This window comes from Vicugna pacos, chromosome 25 (assembly GCF_048564905.1).
Source record: "Vicugna pacos chromosome 25, VicPac4, whole genome shotgun sequence".
In the NCBI taxonomy this organism is placed as follows: domain Eukaryota; kingdom Metazoa; phylum Chordata; class Mammalia; order Artiodactyla; family Camelidae; genus Vicugna; species Vicugna pacos.
The window spans coordinates 33,552,617-33,571,739 of NC_133011.1; the positions used below are offsets into that span (position 1 = coordinate 33,552,617).

Below are 19,123 nucleotides of genomic sequence, written 5' to 3' on the forward strand. Positions count from 1 at the left end.
AATGCAGCTTGATCAGAGCGGATCCCTGAGTACCCGCCTGACATGGCTCCTGCATCCTTCTCTGTCTGCCCTCCGCTGCTTTGTGGGTTTTCCTCGTGGCCCCTGCCGTCTGACATATCTCATTGTCTGCCTCCTCCAACAGAACTTGAGCTCTCAGGGAACAGGGCTCTTTGTTTTATTCACTGCTGTGCCTCCACCTCCTGGAACAGCACAGACCAGGTCCATAATGCTCTATGTTGCCTAGAGGTTGAATGAACGTTTCTGAATTTCTCGAAGCTTCCGACTCTTCCTGGGACCAGAAACCCCGCCCTCCTAGGGTGATGCGGAGATGGCTTATAGGAAACGCCTAGCTTGGGACATGGCAGGTGGGACAATGCCAGTCAACAGCTGTGATTATAATGACCAGCCCCATCCTGCTCCCCGTGGCCGAGGCAGGACCTCACAGCCGACCCTGCTGCTAAAAGCCTTTGTAAACCGAAGACGATCTGGGTCAGTGTTTCCCAAATCTGGCTGCACTCAGCATCCCCAGGGGACCGCTGAAAAAACACAGCTGTCCGGGTCCTGCTGTGGTTGCTCTAACCCAGATCTCTGGATGTGGGCTCAGGAATCTGGGCTTTTTAAATTTTGGAGCGCCATGCATTTCCCACTCAGGAAAGGAGGCAGCTCCGGAGAGACATCGTGATGCTGGTGCTTCGTGGGAGGTCATTTCACAATTATAAACGCTTCTTAAACAAAGTAAGGGCTACATATAAAAAGCACAGCTTTTAGTGAGGGAAAGGAAGCGGGGAACTATTGATCAGAGAGAACTTGCTGGCAAAGGAGCCTTAGTCAGATGCAGAACCTCCTCCGGCCTCCTGCATGCCTGGCAGGTGCATTTCTACAGGTGATGCTAATGAAGGTGATGTGATAATTACGTTTCTTCCTTTACACCCTGATGCTGCGGGGTACCAGGTAGGCAGTGAGTACTGACAAGACTGTTTGCATTTCTGAGTGTTTAATCTTTTAATTATGACTCTTGGAGTTTTTACAGTGTGATGCTAATAAGCAAACATATGGCCTCTTTCTCGAACTTAATTTTGTGCATAGAGTGTTTACCTAACTGTGAATCCCCACAGCGCAAAATGCTGGGGCCAAGAGTTAATCCCACTGGGTAAACAAACTGAAGTCATTCCGTGTTTACAATGAAATAAGTGTATAAATAAGTAACCGGGCTGATATTTTCTTAGTAATTATCCAGGTCTGTGTTGTCCAGTCCTGTCACCATTAATCACACGTAGCTATGCAAATTTAATTAAAAATTCCATTCCTCTGTGGCACTAGCCGCATTTCAAGAGTTTATTAACCTCGTAAGGCTGGGGCTGTGGTATTGGACAACACAGACAGAGACCCCTTCCATCACTGCAGAAGCTTCTAGTGGAAACAGCTGGTGCACATTTTCTAGAAGTATGTAGAAAATGTACATTTTCTACAAGTATTTCAAGCAGATCACAGCTTGTGTCTGGAAATCTGCAAGCTACGATCTGTGTCCAGTGAGGACTGAAGACCAAAAAAAGGGGCAAAATCACAAAAGTTGTGCCACTGAGAACACTGAGTCTTATAGCAAGTGTTTATAACATATAACTTTTTTTATTATCTTGGATATTTAAGAAGCAGCTGTAAACTATTGGTAGGAAAACATTAATAACACCTTGAGCAGATAATCAAAGGGAAAGTGACTGCGGACAGATGTTGGAAGTTTTCTCCCCAAAAGTGACCTGCCCTGTTCAGGAAGTGGGAAGTTGAGACCCTGGAAGCTCCGTCACCTCCCGTGTGTGGCTGTACTGCCCACAGTCCCTTCCTGAGTGGCGGCAACATGCGAAACACACAGTTTTGAATTAGCATCTGCACTGCTCTTCCCTAAGAAAGACAACCATGTGGAATTTGAGAGCTCGGGTTTCCTGAGCTCACACTTCACTTCCCACATGAAAAACAAGCCGGAATCTTCCTAGGAGGGCAGCACACTGTGACGTTTAAACCTTGGAACCTGCCGTCAGTGAGACCCGGCTGTGTGACACCGGCCGAGTGATCGCCTGTCTCCGGGCTCCCGTTTTCTCATGAGTGAAACAGGGATAATGATGTGTCTATCGGATGCAGCCGTTTTAAGCGGAAAATGAGACAATGCATGCAAAGCACTGAACACAGCTCCCACCTCGTAGCACATGGATAATAAACAGTTTATTGTAATGTGTGCCCGTGCGTTTGTGGGTCAGGCGGTCCGAGGCGCCGGTCCCAGCTCTGCTATTCACCAGTGGCTTGCTTCGCTGAGCCCATCAATGTGCATTGTGCTGATTTCCTCATCCATGAATTACAGACGCTGCTACCTCTGTGTCACAAGTTTGCCACGAGGAGAAAAGGAAAAGAAACACATCAAGAAGCGGACACATGGTCTGACCCACAGCAAGAGCTCCATCGATGCTGTTGCTTCTCTTCGTCTGAGAGACATCCTTGGGAGCAAAGGCTTTTCAGTTCCCAAGCTATTTCCCTTTCGCTGTTAAGGTCAAGACCGAGCTGGACCATGTTCTAACGCAAGTGGATTTCTCTTCCACTTTGAGCTGTATTTTGTCCAAACATCCCTTCTACCCCCTGGAGGATATGGGCAGAGAGCTCAGTGCTGGAGCGGAGGGCCCCTGGCTGGCTAGAGATGCCTGCGTACGGCAGCTCAGTGGCGCTTGTTGCCTCATTCTCAACTTCTTACCCTAAAAGGCTCCGGCTTAGCATGAGGCTGGCTCCCTGCAGAGCTGGGCGTGCACGGGGGTGGGAGAGGCGCCCGCCAGGAGAAGCGCCCACACGAGCCTGTGGGACAGCTGTGCTCTGCTCTGCTCTGCCCTTCACCCCAGGGGGCCAGCCCTGCACATCTACCTGGGGCTTTTCATTACCCACCTTCATGACACCCCAGGCAAGCAGGCAGGTGGGGCATCTCCTAACTCCACTACACAGGGTGGGAGCTGACCTCAGAAGGGAGGAGAACTTTCTAGAAAGGCATAGCTGCTCAGTGGCCAAGCTGGGATGTGAGCCCAGGGCTTTTTATTTATTTATTAATTTTCCCATTTTAACTTCCTTCCCGCTGTCTCAGGAGTCTTCATTCTCTTCGGTCTTTCCCACCCCTTCCTGATCCAACCCAAGCTGGCTTTTATTCACAGCACCTCTTTCTCTTTGAATAACGCTCGTCTTCAGAGTGCAGCTGAAAGAAAGGTAACGTGATCGAAAGAATTCTCTCCAAAGGTTTAACGGCTAATATGTACCCAGTTTTGAGAGAAAAGGTTGGTTTACTCAAATCAGACTCCTTTTTGCGAATTTCAGACACTTTATAACACAGATCCCAGTCGAGGGGCAAAGTTTTGCTGCCCTTTGGTCATGACGTTGAGTTGGCTCCTTAAGCCCGAGCCTCAGGCTTCTCATGTGTGAAATGGGGTCACTCAGCCCTGTGCCTCCGGAGGGCTGCACTAGCTCTAGGCCTCTGAGCCCCTCTGCTCGGAAGGGGAGCACTGGAAACTCTGAAGAGGAGGTTATCTTGGTCCATCCTCTCCTCCTCACCTTGTATGAGATGCTCCTGGATTTGGATCCGGAGACAGGACCAGATGCAGGATGATCAGCCGCCCTTGCCATCCTGCAGCAAGGGGTGCTCAGGGTGAGCAGAACCCAGGAGGCTTCCCACCTTGGAAATTCCTAAGAATTCTCTCTTTCTTTAGTCTCCTGAGGACCCTTCCCTTTTGGACCAGCTCAGCCACAAAGCTTTTTGACTATTAAATCGTAAACACTTGTCTGCAGGCACTCTCCTTCTGGAAAGAGCCCACACAACTCCCCTCGAAGCCTCACGACTTTTGTGCCCAGAATTTCTTCAGGGTTTTGCCATGGCCACAAATAAAACCCAGAGGCAAGGAAATCAGGCTGTGCCGGAGAAGAGCAATGTGCTGTCACGGCGAGGGGGAAAGACACATGACTGCTTCAGTCCTGCCGTCCTCGTGCGTGTGCATGGCAGCCAGGGGCGAATGCGCACAGCTCGATACTCTTCAAACTTTTATCAAGCACCTCGCACGCTAGGTGCATATTTGCAAATTGCTCTATGGTTTACAGAACACAGTTCATGCACTGAATTAGCCACGGTTCTGTTGGTGGTAAAACTGGGAAGCTGGTGCTGTTGAACTCAGTTTTTTTAAAAACTATGTGTGTGTGTGAGAGAGAGAGAGAGAGAAAGAGAGAGAGATGGGTTAGGCTGGGAGTGGGGTACAAACCTGCGATCCTTTGAAGTGGAATCAGTCAGGATCAAGCTGGGTAAGCAGAGATCATTTCTAAGTCTTTCAGAGAGGGTATTTGTGACACATAAGAAGCTCATATACAGAGTCTGTGCCCCTGGTTCCCGACACAGGGCTGTGAGTCCCCTGGAACTTCCTGAGTGACAGCAAGGCTTCCATTCTAATGAGGTGGCTCTTGGTGGCCTCCAACACAACTACAGGATGGGGGCTGCTCACCAGAAGGACCAAGCCATGAGGAGAAGCCTGGAACTTTCAGTGCCATCCCCCATCCTCTGGGAAGGGGAGAGGGGCTACAGGCTGAGTTTGTCATTGCTTCTGCCTGTGTGAGGAAGCCTCCATAAACATCCCTAAACTGCGGGGTTCAGAGAGCTTGTGGGTTGGTAAGCACATCTCTGTGCTGGGGGCGGGGGTGCACCTCATCTCCTTGAAGACAGATGCCCCTGTGCTCAGGACCCTCCTCGACCTCGCACTGGGTACCTCTTCGTCTGGCTGTTCACCTGTGTCCTTTAAAAAATATATGTACCCTTTATAATAAACCTGCAGATATAAGTGTTTCCCTAAGTTCTGTAAACAGTTGCAAAAAATTATCAAACCTGAGTTGGGGGGACTGTGGGAACCCCTGATTTGTAGCCAAGTTGGACAGACGTTATGGAGAACCTATGATTGGCATCTGAAGTAGGGACAGTCTTGTGGGGCGGAGTCCTTAACCGTGGGGTCGGCCCTAACCCCAGTTAGTGCCAGAATTGAGTTAACCTGGAGGACACCCAGTCGATGTCCACAGAGAACTGGAGAATCACTTGGTGTGGAAAACCTCACGCATTTGGTAGCTGGAGTACCCCTCGTAGAGAGCAGCAGACATTGGTTTACTTTTAGTCTTTAATACAGGGCAGACATTGTAAGAGGGAGGGACTGGCTGGGGCTCCGGACTGAGGACAGCGAGGACACCTGGGTCTGTCATTGCAGGAGGCACACTTGTCCTAGGGTGAGATGGAAAGTGGGGAGCAGTGTGATAAATTCGGAAGTGGGGCTCCTATAGCAGAAGCTAGGACCACGGTGGGGGCTGCCCATTAGACGCTGGGACAGCGGGGTACAGGGGCTACTCTTAACGGGCACTGAAGCTACTGACATGAGAGACAAGGCTGCACAAACAGAGAGGCGGGAGGAACACCTGGGTACTTCCCTCCCGCCCACCGGCCTTCTGCCAGCGCGTCTCGGGGTCTGAACGCACCCAGCGGCGGCTGGCGCCTTCTGAGGGTGGACCGCGCAGTCCTGCCTGTGCCTGAGCCTGAGGCCTGTTCACTCACCCTCCACCCGAACACCGAGGCCATCGACAGTCACCGCCACGCCCCGTCCGCAGACGCCGTTACCCCGGTTGCCCAGGTGGCTGTTCTGCGTCGAGAGCTCGCAGGCGAGGCCGGGGGGGCGTCCTCCCCACGCAGCCCCAGAGCCTGACGCTGCAGAGCCGACGTCGGCTCCTGCCCCATCTGGGGTAACGCTACTTTCTCTCCATTCTCCACCCTGGGGTGGCCCTCCTTTGCAACTATGAGTGGGTGTGCTCACGTCATGCTCAGCAAACACTCGTGAGATCTGCCTCCTTCGCAGATGCCTGTCTCTGCTCTGTCTCAGCTCACCTCTGGGTTCACCTGCAGCCCTGCTTCTGAGCCCTTTTGGATTGGTTTTTATTCCTTCACTCATTCATCCATCCATTCTCTCATTTAATCTCTTCCCAAACAAACATTAATCACCTATGGTATTTGTTCCCTAGAGATGCTGTAACAAAGCACCACAAATGAAGTGGCTTGAAACACCCTTCCGTCACAGTTCTGGAGGCCAGGGCTCCAAAATCAAGGTGCGGGCAGGGCCATGCTCCCTCTGCAGGCTCCAGGGAAGAGGCCTGCCTTGGCTCTTGGTAGATGGTCCCCCCTCTCATCTTTGACTTGCAGCTGCATCACCTGGATGTTGCCTCCCTCTTCGCCTGGCCGTCTTCCCCGTGTGTCTCTGTCTCTCTACACGACACCCTCTTTTCTGTGAGTCTATGCCCAATTTCCTTCATTTTGTAAGGACACGGGCTGTGGAATCGGGGCCACTCTAATCCAACATGACGGCATCTTAACTTGATTATACCTGGCAAGATCCTGTTTCTAAATAAGGGCACGTTCACATGCACGGGCAGAGGGGTTAGGATGTCAAGACATCTTACAGGGACACAAATCAGCCCAAGTCTTGCGCGAGGCGTCTCTGCCCAGCCCCAACATTGGCTTGATGAGTCCACGGCTTCAAAGGACATTCAAGCCCGAGACACCATCACACTCATCCTTCGTTTCTGTCCAGTTACAATTCTCAGCGACAGCTGCCTGGAATCGTCGGCTTCCCCTTTCTTCAAGAGCTAAATTTCCAAGGGTTTTCGAATATTATATTTTTAATTACCACACTATCTGTGTCTAATCCCGAGGAGACGGAAAGTTTAGCTCAGTGGGGTATCTGTGCAAATGTCTGTCAGGGTGAGCCTGAGCTGTGAGCTCAGGCTCTCAGAAGAAGAAATGGGAAAAGGAACTAAAAGGAAGAAGAGGAATCATCTGTCTCAGGTTCTCTTGGGGCAAAAAAAGATTTCAATCATTTTCGGGGGAATCCTTACTCCCAACTCAACAGCTCTACTCAATTTTCCCTCCGGAAACTGACAGATTCAAGTTTCCCAGAAAAATGAGTTGTGGGAAGAGGTGGAAAACATTTTTTTTCCCCCTGGAAAGGGCCTGATAGTCAATATCTTCAGCTTTGTGGGCCACAGGGTTTTGTCACAAACCCAGTGACTTAATTCTGCCGTCGTCGGGGGAGCAGCCGCAGGTAGTAAGGGAAAGGATGGACGTGACTGAGCTCCGACCGTTATGTACAAAAGCAGGCGATGGGCTGGATCTGAGAGCCAGAAAGCACCTTGAGTGTGCCCCTGCAGCAGATGGCTGAACTCTGCACAGCCAGCTGCAGCTGGCCCACTTCGCGTGATGGGACTCCCCCCTTCTTCTGCCTGCCTCCCGCCCCCCATTCTCTTAAGACAGGTCTCCCTCACCTTGACCTGCAAGCTGTCTCCTGGAGCCCTTCTTTATCGGTCCTGGGGCCACATAGCACAACCCCAAACTCTGACCCCATGGCCCTTTGAATATTTGTGTCCACTGGGTCTCCTCTCCTCCAGGGAAAACTCTTTGACATTCTTGCGATCATCCGTCAGCCAGCGCGGCGTCTGCTTCCTCTCCCTCGTCAGCTCACCCTCATCTTGTGGGATGCTGGCTTCAGACAGGGTATCAGGAAGGAGGAAAGACAAAGAGGGTGGTTCACCTGCTACCTCGGAAATGCACCTGGAGGCCAGGAGATCGTCTTCTGGGAGACACAGGCGCTCACCCATGGACTGGGAGGAATCCGGACGCTGCTCTCACGGGCTTGCTGCCAACGAGAAACAGAAGCTATTTGCCACTGACTGGAGCACACGCATCTTACCAAGGTCTCCGCTGCGCCAGCCGCCCCTTGCTCATCCGGCCCTCTCAGCAAAGCATCCCCAAGATAAATAACATGTCAGCGTCAAGTGGCACGTCCAGCTAGTCCGGACCTCTTTTGACAACATTACAAAGGAGGACAGGGGAGTTGCCACAGGTCTGGACTCTAAGTGTGTTGTTGCCCACTCCCTGCAAATGCAAACTGTTTCTGATCCTCTTTTCTACTAGATACAATAGACCTATTTGCCAAATCGACACCAGCATCCCGTGCCCTGAGGCTGTTTTCATCTGCGCCAGTTAATCCGGACGACTGGTATGTGGGCCGCCACGCGGGCTTCCACTCGCTGAGCTTGTGACAGCCTCGAGCTGTCCTCTGTGATCTGCCTCGTTTCTGCAGGGGCCACCGAGTGAACTGGATAGAAACACGACGGAGGACACCCACGCTACCCGAGTCTTTAGATTCTTAAGGAGCATGCTTTTCTCCCCCGTCCTCACTGATCATGGGTTTTTATCGCTTGTTATTTACTATCTTGGCTGGTGCGGGCGGCAGCTTTATTTTTTTATTTTTTACTGAAGTACAATTGATTTACAATGTTGTGTTTTGGGTATATAGCAAAGTGATCCAGTCGTGTATATATATATATAGTTTTTCAGATTCTTTCCCATTATAAGGTAGTACAAGACACTGAGTAGAGTTCCCTGCGCTGTACAGGAGGCCACTGCTGTCTATCTGTTTTATACATAGCGCTGTGCATGTGTTAATCGTGGACTCCTAGTTCGTCCCTCCCATGATGCAATTTTAGAAGTGTCCACTTGGTCTTTGCCACTATGATAGCTCTTATCCCCCAGGCCCAGGGCCCAATGTGGAGCTTGAGATACCCGGCTACACACTTCTTACTTTCTGAGAACACATGTCTCCAATCTTCCCCATTCTGACCTGTAGATGGTATGTGATTTGGCTATTTAACCCATCTGCATTTTCAAGATTTCTCAAAAGGCTGTGTATGAGTCTCACTGATGTCCTTGGTGTCCAGGTGTCAGGAGCTCCCCAGGGCTTGTGAGAAGGTTCTGTTATCACAAGGGGACCAACGCTCACGAGACTGCCAAAACAGTCCACAGAGGGCCCACCTCTCCCACGTGGCTGTGGGTTCAGGCTCCCACATCTGCCTGGGTGATGCTCACTCATCTTTTCCAAGGATGAGGGTTGCTATGGTGACAAAGAATGAACTGCGAGGGTCTATGAAAATGGGGTAATTGGGAAGGAGTTTTAACCAATACAAATTGTCTTCCAAATTCTTCCTATCAATGAATCCGAATTACCCACAAAGGCCGCAATGGAGGTGATGAAGGCAGACCATCAGCAAAGGACCGTGAGGACACAGGAGCCTCTGTCTTCGTTTGGTTGTCCTGGTGAACCCTTGGGGTCAGGGCCAGGATGGGATTCTAGGTAGAGGAGGGAAGAACCAGAAACAGTAAAGTCCTTTAAGAGTAAACAGTCTTTTGAAAATTACCAAGTCAGTTAGCAGGCGCTAATCCCTTCATCCCTGCAGTGAAACCGCTGTGAGGCTGGCAGGGAAGGAATCACCAACCCATCGCACAGAGAGAAAAACAAGAGTCTCAGGGAAACACAGTGAACTGCCCCGGGCCACGTGGTCAGCGGGAGGCAGTGCTGGGGCCATCCCCCAGGTCCCCGGGCTTGTCAGTGCTTGTCTGACTACGGCACCATCTCACAGGCGGCTTCAAGCCAGAGCCAGGACCAGAAGTCCCTCCCCTTGGGCATCACTCTTTTGCTGGCAATGTGGAAGCGGTGAGGGCAGCGCTGCCTTCCTTCATAGCATCCTGAGGCTCACCAGCGGAGAAGGGGGAGGAAAGAGCAAGCCAGCACCAGCCCTCTCTGGCTTCAGAGAGCACGGTCCACTGTCATCTCAGGGGAACCTGAGGGAGGGGATAGGGGAGGCAATCTGTGGCAGACACTGTGTTGTTGGCCACAGGCTGGCACGTGGGGCTCAGGAGGGAGCCTGCTCAAGAGGAGGAAGCCTGCAGAAGCAGCGTGGTGGCCCCCAGGAAAGGTGAGCTGCGGACGGTCCGGCAGGGCTGACCTGGCTGCTGGACCATGAGCCCACCTGGGGCTCTCAGCCTCCTCCTGGATGCCAACCCGGCAAGAATGAAAGATGGGAGAGACGGTAGGTCCAGAAAATGACAAAGGCCTACAGAAAGGGTAGCTGGGATAAGGTTGCACAAGCTGTTAGCCATTAAGGTGGAACAAGAAACCAATCTCGGGTTCTGGGGCCAAGCGTGTTCCCACTGCAGCCCCGTGCCTTTCTAGGAGCCCCTCCCCAGATTTGCCGTTGGCACCACATCCCCATCCTCTCTTCCCTTTGCCCTTTGCCGGGGCAGCTAGCTGACCGTGGGCACTGCACTAGCCCCCAAGGCCCCTCCCCCACCGTCGCTCCCCCCAGCTGGTTCTGTGCCCTGCACCCCGTACCCCCACCTCCGGTGGGTTCTGCTCGCACTCCCCCAGGCTGAAGCCCCGTTCACCTCACCCTCTCCTGGCATCAAGCCCTGGCAGCCTGAGCGCGGAGACATCCCACATGGCTGCGGTTTCACGTTCATCTGCCACCCCCGTAACCTCAGCTCACCTCTCCTGGTTGGCTTCTGTTCTCCCTGCTCACCCTCCTATCAGCTCACAGACACCCTTCTTCCACCTCCACACGCAGTCATTCATTTGACCAGGATTAGTTGAGGGCCTACTATGTGCTGGGCACTTTTCTAGGCTTCATAGATGAGGCTGCGAAGAAAATGGATCAACCTTGTCTTCATGAAGTTAATGTCCCAAAGGCAAGGGTACAGACAATAAACCAATAAAGGGGCAAATCGATACAGTGTGTCATAACTATAAAAATGCTGTCCAGAGGGGCATCCACACACACACAAGCACATGCACACGCACGCGCACAGGAGAGATCCCTGCAGGGAAAGGTTGACACTGTAAACATTCTGGTCAAGGAGCAAACACCTTAGGAAAAGGGACTTCTGAACAGACCCTGAAGGAGGACAGGCAGAGATCCCTGGGGATATCTGGGGGTTGCATTCAAGGCAGAGGAAAGAGAAAGTGCGAAGACGCTGAAGCAGGGCTTGCCTGGTTCAAGGCACATAGGGGACCCGTGGGGCGGGTGTGAGTGGGACTCACCGAGAGCTTGAGGGGAGAGGAGGCCAGAGGGGTGACGGAGACCTAGTTCCAGAGGCCGGTGCAGGACACAAGAAGGCATGTGGCTCTTTCCCTGAGTGAAACGGGAAGCACCCAAGTGTTTGTAGGTCAGAGTGGGCGCCATCTGAGTCAGGCTCTGAAAGGAACTCTCTGGCTGCAGCTTAGAGAATAGGTCTTAGGGGGACAGAGCAGTGACCTGCTCTCAATCCAGCCACAGGAGACGGTGGCAGGGCCAAGATGCTGCAGGGGAGGTGGGGGGGGGTGCGGTCAGGTCCTGGATATACGTGCAGGTGATGCTGAAAGACTTGGCTACACTTTGGGTGTGAGTGGAAGGGAGGCTGCACAGTGTTTGGCTTCAGGCCTTAGAAGCACAGAGGGACCATTTATCATGATGGAGAGTATGTTGGGAGGAGACAGTTTTATGGGGGAAAGAGAAAGAGTTTGGTTTTGACACCCTCCAAATCATGCATATTCATAAAGCATCTACTCTTTCAGAGCATTTTTATCCCATGTTCTTTCATTGGATTTTATCCTGACAACAATCTTGTAAACTAAGCAGAAGTACATATGCATGCATGTGCACACGTGCGCGCGCACACACACACACACACACACACACACACACACACACTTCTAAGTATATCAGGGGATGCTATTCAGAACGGGACATAGATAGTTCAGGGAGGGCAGTTGCTACGGCAATCCCTTTTATCTTGTCACCTTCCTTATTGCCAAATTATAGAAGTTTAGTTCTCTCTTATGTAACAGAGCAGAGCTCAGTGTTCCCAGGCAATCTGCTGTCCTCAAGAGCTGATACTCATCTCTGTGTCTAAAATAGTTGCTCCACTTTTACCTGGAGCAGGGGAGCGGGGGACAGGGCACGCCCCTTTCCTTTAGGAGCTCAGCCTACAGTGCATATCGCAGCCCTGCTCACATCCAGTTGGCTGGAACTCAATCACACAGCCTTTGCTTTCCCGCTTCCTTTCACACAGGCTGGGAAACAGGGGGTTTGGAGCTGGATGGCCATGTTCCTAGCTGCATCTTGGCGCGGTCGGTCCACTACTAAAATAAGCAGTCGCTGCCATTCACTCTCAAAGAATAAGTCTAGCCAGATCAGGCACCTCCACCATAACTTGATGGTTCCGATGGGTCAGGAAAAAAAAAACACTCTCAACTCTCAAGGTGCCATAAGTTGAGTTTAGGAACAACCTTTCCGGAATTTGCTCTTGTTCATCTGAAATTCCTGCTCATCCGACAAGAAAATGGGAGCACTTCTCCTTAATACCCACTGAGCCCTCTACTCAAGGCAAGAATAAGCACCCCTCATCCATTTCCTCTCTGTTTTATACATTCATTTACCCACCATTGCTTAAAAAAAAGTTCAGAATGCAACCTCCTCACCCTCTCCATCGTCTCTATTCATATGTTTAATTTACCTTTTGAGTTGTTGGAAGATTGTTTTAAATGCCTACTAGAATTGCCTGCATATGTATCATTAAGTCTAGGCTCTGTTTAGTAGTAATAAACATTAAGTTTTACAAGTTTTCTTGCATGAAAAAGCCAGAAAACGACCACCTCCTGGAAATTCCATGTCTTAACCCTGTTCCTATATTAAGCCCTCAGTCTTACATTCTCTTCTCTGTAGCCAGAGATCCAAAGTGAGCCCCTCGTGCTGCCCTGGGGTGAGGGACGACGGGGTCCATGTACACAGATGAGGACTGCAACCCAGTTCTTGATAAGGAACAGAAACGCTCTCCGAGCTGTTCACGTACGTACAAATCGTGTACTGATGTGACAGGCAGGGTGCACTGGAAAGAGAACCAGACGTTGAACTTGTGGTATATGGAAGAGAAGGAGAGAGAAGAAGGAATACATCTGATCGAATTGTTCCTGCACACTTCCCCAGATGAGTCCCCGGAGGAGTTAGGGATAACGGCACCACAGACTTAAACCATGAAGCCACATTGTGACACAAAGGAACAGAAACCCAAACCAAGCTTCCTCCCTCCTCTGTCTTCCTCCAGATGTGCCCCCTGGGATGTTAGCTGTGAAATCAACGGACTAGCAGGGGAGGGACTTGGCACACCGACTTAAATTCTTCTTAGGGGAATGTGATTCTTTTTATTGTACAGGGAGATGAAAAATGCCTATGAATAGGCAATTTCATTGCTTGATGTGAGCATTCCATTTTATTAGCATAATGCATGCGTGCTGTCAGAACATGCCCCCTGTTAACCGTGAGGACCAGAGTGCAATTCCAGCTTGCGTGGGGAGGGGATTTAGGACGGTGTGCTGGGGGTCCCTTGCAGCATCGCACTGTTCTCTGAAGACTCCAGTCTCCCGGGTGGCAGCAGCTCCCTGTTGCATCTACCACTGCAGGCACCTGCGGACAAAGGGGGCTCCCTGAGGGCAGGGCTGCCTCTTACTTCACTCTCTATCCGGCATGTTCCAGGCGTAGAATCCTTTCTCAACAACTATCTTGATCTACGTTTTCTGCTTTCGACTCTGGTTGCTATATTTTCCCCTTCACCCTTCGCTGCCCCTACAGATGTAACAGGCTTTCTGTATCTCCTCCAAAACTCATGCCGCCTCATTCACTAAAATGCATCCCTGTCCAGAATGGTTCCCAGGGTTCTGGCTTCTGTGCTGAGAGAGCTATTAGGAGTTAAGCTTCCCTAGTCCCTGCAAGAGAGATGTCTGACTCATAGAAGATGTGGGGAGTGTTCCTGAGTCACGGTGGGGACAAACCATGGAGCCAGGCTAACCTGGGCTCAGATATGACCTCTCCACTTACCAGATGGAGTCTGGGCAAACTACTTGGAGTCTCTGAGCCTTAGTTTCTTTATCTGTAAAATGGGTATAATGACAGCTCATTTTGTGAGGGGTACATGACTTAGTAGAGATCCACACATAGTTGGTGCTTGATAAATAATCTGTTGAATGAGTCACTGACTATAAATCCACTTTCCAAGCACCTGGCCCATCATTTCTGCTTTTAATAAAATGAAGAAGTGAATGAATGAATAGTGCACATAGCAAATAGTCTGTTAGTTAGTACTAATAAAATTAGTACTTTAACCAAAAATAATGACCTTTAATTAAATTATTTTGATTAATTTATAATATAAATTAACAAATAAATTAAAGAGATTAATTTTTCTATTAATATCCAAGCGAGAGGAGTACCAACAGTGGCTCACATGTAAATCTGGTCAACTAGGAAAGTGGGTATCAATGGTAAACATGGAGCCATTGATCTACCATCACTCCAAGTCTATAGTCATTAAGATCACCCAACTCACCCCCCTCACTTCAAATCAACGTCTGCAGCAACTGTCTAACTAGTAATACGGGCCTCAGTGTAGCTTTGTTTCCAGAGAGCAGATGCTGATCTTCCTCCTAGAACCTGGCCACCATCACCGGAGAGGTGAGCATGCTGGTTTATACATTGTAGGAACTCAACCGATACCTGGAATAAACGAATGAATGAATATCAGTCTCTAGGGGACTGGCTGATCACAAGAAACAGGTCATCTCTCCATACACTCGTGAAGCAGAATTCTGACTTGAAGATCAGATCAAGAAGACTTCATCCTGTTGTTCGTAAGGCCCCGTTTTCTTATGCTTCGGTATAGTTCACACAATTTAATGCTTAATCGCACACCTTTGAATAGTCATATTGCAGTGGTTACTTGTGTACAGTGATGTCTAACTAGATGGTGGGCTTCTTTGGAGAGCAAAATCCTCAGGCCATTTTCTCAAGATCAGGCACTGAGGTCCTTGCCCTCCACCCTGGCTCCTTCCTCCACTGCCATTCATGCAGCACTTGTCTACTGAGAGTCTGCTGTGTGCCAGGTTCTGTGCTAGGCTATTTGAAATCAAGATCTCATCTTTCTATCTCAACATTCTCTCTTCTCATTTTCTCTTGGAGTCATTGCAATTTGGGGACTTTGCCCTCCAACTCATATAAATGTATCTGATAAGAAAAACATTGATTTCCTTGTGGCAAAATCTAATAAACATCTCTTTATCACTCTTTTGGGCTCCTCTGTTGCATGTGATTTCAATGACCATCCTTTCCTGCTTGATATCCCGTACTTTCCTCTACCTTCCATGACATCATCATCGCCTCATTGTCTTCACTTTCTTCCTGGAGCTTTGAACCAACATATCCAATTGCATCTCCATTCAAATATCACCTCAAGCATTGTTAATTCGAGGAGCCCAAAATTAAATAGGTCATTAGAGCTTATCAAAGAATGGTTCTGAGGATCAAAGAAGGCTTTTTGTAGGGCAGTCAGATTGGGGAGAGATGCAGATGGTTGCAGTCCAGAGAGGTTTTGCTGTTGAAGGTGATATCATTACTCCAAAATCAAGTGGAAGTGCAAGGATTGGGTGTCAAATGTGGCCCCAAACTGGAGGAGACAGCTGTGAAACTAGACAGGCTGAAGAGGGAGGAGCAGCCAAGTGGCTGAGAAGAGGCAGCATGAGAAAATTATGATGTTGATATGCAGCAATTAATGGAATGCCGTTTAAGCTGGTTTGTGTGATGCATTAAGTTCACTGAAGTGGGCAGGCTGTCTGCTTTTAAAATCCATACCCTCTTAACTACTAGAGATTTCAAACAGGGGGAAATAATATGGTTGATGAGCATGATATTTATGGGATTCTCAATAGAGCCATCCTTAGAATGGACCACGTAAACCCTACAGTGAAGGTAGCTTAGAATTCTTGATGCAGAGAGAAAAGCACATTAGATCACATCCATGGTCATATTTTTCTAAAGGAGCTTAATTCAAGTACAGAGGTCCTCCCAGCCACATGCTGCAGACCTCCATGCGGTACACTCAAGGAAAGAAATCATGTTGAGAATGGTCCTGCATCTGGAGATCCTCCTTCTAAGTAAACTAAGCCAGAAAGAGAAATACTAGCCAACATATCCGATTGCATCTCCATTTAAACATCCCCTCAAGCATTGTTAATTCAATGTGTCCAAAACTACATAGGTCATCAGGGCTTATCGAAGAATGTTACTGAGGATCTGGGAGGGCTTTCTGAGGACATCAGACTGGGGAGAGATGCTGTGATGTCACTTATACGTGGAACATTTAAAAAGACACAAATGAACTAATTTACAGAACAGAAACAGACACAGACATAGAGAACAAACTTAATGGCTACCAGGGGGAAAGGAAGTGGGAAGGGATAAATCGGGAGTTTAGGATTTGCAGACACTAACTACTATACATAAAATAGATAAACAACAAGGTTATACTGTACAGCATAGGGAACTATATTCAGTATCTTACAGTAGCCTATAATGAAAAAGAACATGAAAAGGAATATATGTATGTGTATGTATGACTGAAACATTATGCTGTGCACCAGAAATTGGCACAACATTGTAAACTGCTTATACTTTAATAAAAAGTTTGTTTATCCAAAAAGAAAAGAGATTAAACTATGCTTAAAATGTTCGTATATGTGCTGTGAAAGCAAGCACCATGCTTTAAAGTTTAGACTATTCCACTTAACATAAAAAATTCGTTGTATTTCACCAAATATTATTGACTAAAGAGAAAAAAAAAAAAGGAATTGTCCTACGTGTTGAATGTTTTTCCTTAGAGAGAGAGAGAGAGAGCGGGAGGATCACACAGCTGTGAAAGGTTAATTAGTATTTAAACACACAATTGTATTTTCTATTTGGTCTCGCTGGGAAAACAAATTATGTTTTTCAAAGCATGGGCTTACAGGTTGTAATTGAAAACGGGCATGGTGAGTGCAGCTCCGCCAAGGTGGCAGAGGAAACAGAAGTGCAACGGAAGCAAGCGAGGTGCCCCCCCCACCTTAGCCTGGGGCTGAGTGACAAGGACAGGAGGAGCCGAGGGAACAGGGAGAGAGGGCATCTTATCCTGTCCTTGTCCCTGACGCTCCCCTGCCCCCCTCATCACCTTCAGATACTTTGTTTTTCTAAGTCCCTGGATTTTCACTTATAATATAAAGATAATAGTCCTTTCTCTCAGTGTGTAGTTAGGAGTTAACGAGATAAAGTTTAGGAGAAGAGGTGGCATGGGCACAAAATAGGAGTTCAATAAATGCAAGTCTCCCATAAATGCTTGGTTAGCCTACTTCAGTCTCTCTCTTCTCTGAATCTCTATGATATTTCAGTAAAAGATAAGAAACCAAGCCCTTAATGAGATGGCATCTTCTACTATGTTCTAGTTGTATTGTGTTTAGATTGCCAATCCAATCCGATTTTATTTCATTTACTTCAATTAAGGAGTATTTGTTAATAAATGACCACGTTCCTAGAGCAATAGTAAGGAATACAAACATGACTAAGAACCAGCACCTGCCCTCCAAGAGCTTAAACCCCACCTAGAGAAATAAGAAACATTTTTTGGACATCAATTATTGATCAGTCGATAGCTTCTACAAGGGGGTGGTCACGTCCATTACCATATGTGGTTTTCATAGGAACGTCATGAATTGGTGATTTTTGCATATCAGGAAAATGAGGCTCAGAGAAGGTAACTGACCTGTTCAAGGATGCTCAGCACAGAGGAAAGGATGGAGCTTGAATCTACATCTGCTCATCTGAGTCGCCTCTGGGCTTTGGTTTTCCCCATGGGCTGCCCGCTTCCTCCGCCCCACACGTGCCTGGCCTGGCCCACCTCTTACCTTCCAGTGCTCAGTTATGTCTTTGTGTAAAATCTCAGCCAGTTGTGAGACCCACGGGAAGAAGCCGTGTGTCATCTCAGGTATGGTAATTGCTAAGCACAGAGGAATTGAGATTCTTATCAGAGAGGCTTCCCTTCTCCATGCCCCCTGGGCCCTATTTATGGCTTATATGCACCTCCTATTTCTAGAAAGAAAATCTGAAGTGGGTATCTCGGCACCGTCGCAAATAACCAAGGTTACTGTAAGAACACATTCCAATTTAAATTACTAATCTACGTGGAAAAGACTTTCCTCTCTTGCTCTTTTTTGTATCATTAGTTCTTAGAACAGGGCTTCCCACGGAGTCAGTGTGCAATATATACTCTCTGTGTGATGATGAATATTTTTATTCTTTCTGCCATTCGTATTTATTTCCAATATTCACACTCAACTAATTATTTTTCTAACAAGTTCTAAATGTGTTCCTTATCTCAGTCATCTCTGAGAGACACAAATTATCTCAGACACTTTACTTATTAAATATTCCATATGTTTCTACTTATCATTTGCAATCCTACCATCTTAAAAGCACAAAGTAGCCATTACTATTAATTCCTTACAGTTAATTGTTAAATACATTTAGCAATATACTTCACCCACTTCTGTCTTCACTTTTGTTTTCTCCATCCCTACCTCTCACCCTGCAGATCTGGTTTTCCAATGACAGCCAAGGGTTAGCAAATTCGTTGGATGTCTGAAAGCTTTTATTTCACTCTCATTAAATGATCGTTCTGCTGAGCGTAGACCTCCAGGGTGCCACACTACGTGCTCAGAAGTTGATAGCTATTATTTATTTTTATTAGATTATCAGCAATTTTTCTTCAGCATTTACGAGATGATGCCTCCTCTTGTCAGGAAGAGAAGTCTATTGTGGAGTCTAATTGCCATTCCTTTGTAGGTTAGCTGATAGCTTTGAATACTACCTGGTTTTAACTTTGCTCTACAGTGTACGTCTTCAAAGTCTGGGCAGTGAGAAAGGAGGGCTGCTTATATTTGTCCTTTTTTTTTTTTTGCTTTATTTAATCTTATTTTTTATTGAAGTATAGTCAGTTTACAACGTGGTGTTAATTTCTGGTGTACAGCATAGTGATTCAGTTATACATATATATTCCTTTTCATATTCTTTCATTAGAGGCTATCATAAGATACTGAATATAGTTGTATGTGCTATATAGTGGGTCCTTGTTGTTTATCTCTTTTATATACAGTACTGCATATCAGTTCATCCTTCCCATCTGTGGGGTCCTGAGGGGTATGCACTTAGCACTCCCAACTGGGGAGGCTCTAGCCATTGGAGTTCTGGCTTCAGCTCCCCCTCATCTACTGACTGTTTCACAGACCATGCACCCCTTTCCTCAGCCATGCTGAGAGAGAGATCCACCAAGAGTTCCCATGGGTGAGTCCTTTCACTGATTCTCCCC

At 48.2% G+C, this 19,123-nt stretch overlaps 1 long non-coding RNA gene across 1 annotated transcript; it reads right to left on the reverse strand.

The window, feature by feature from the left end:
• Nucleotides 1-5,210: 5,210 nt before the first annotated feature.
• LOC140689163 (uncharacterized) lies at nucleotides 5,211-12,736 on the reverse strand. The gene is made up of 5 exons (XR_012064040.1): nucleotides 12,612-12,736; nucleotides 10,414-10,562; nucleotides 9,095-9,217; nucleotides 7,640-7,724; nucleotides 5,211-5,269 (listed from the first exon to the last, which is right to left on the reverse strand). It is a non-coding gene; the product is annotated as an uncharacterized lncRNA (long non-coding RNA).
• Nucleotides 12,737-19,123: the final 6,387 nt, after the last annotated feature.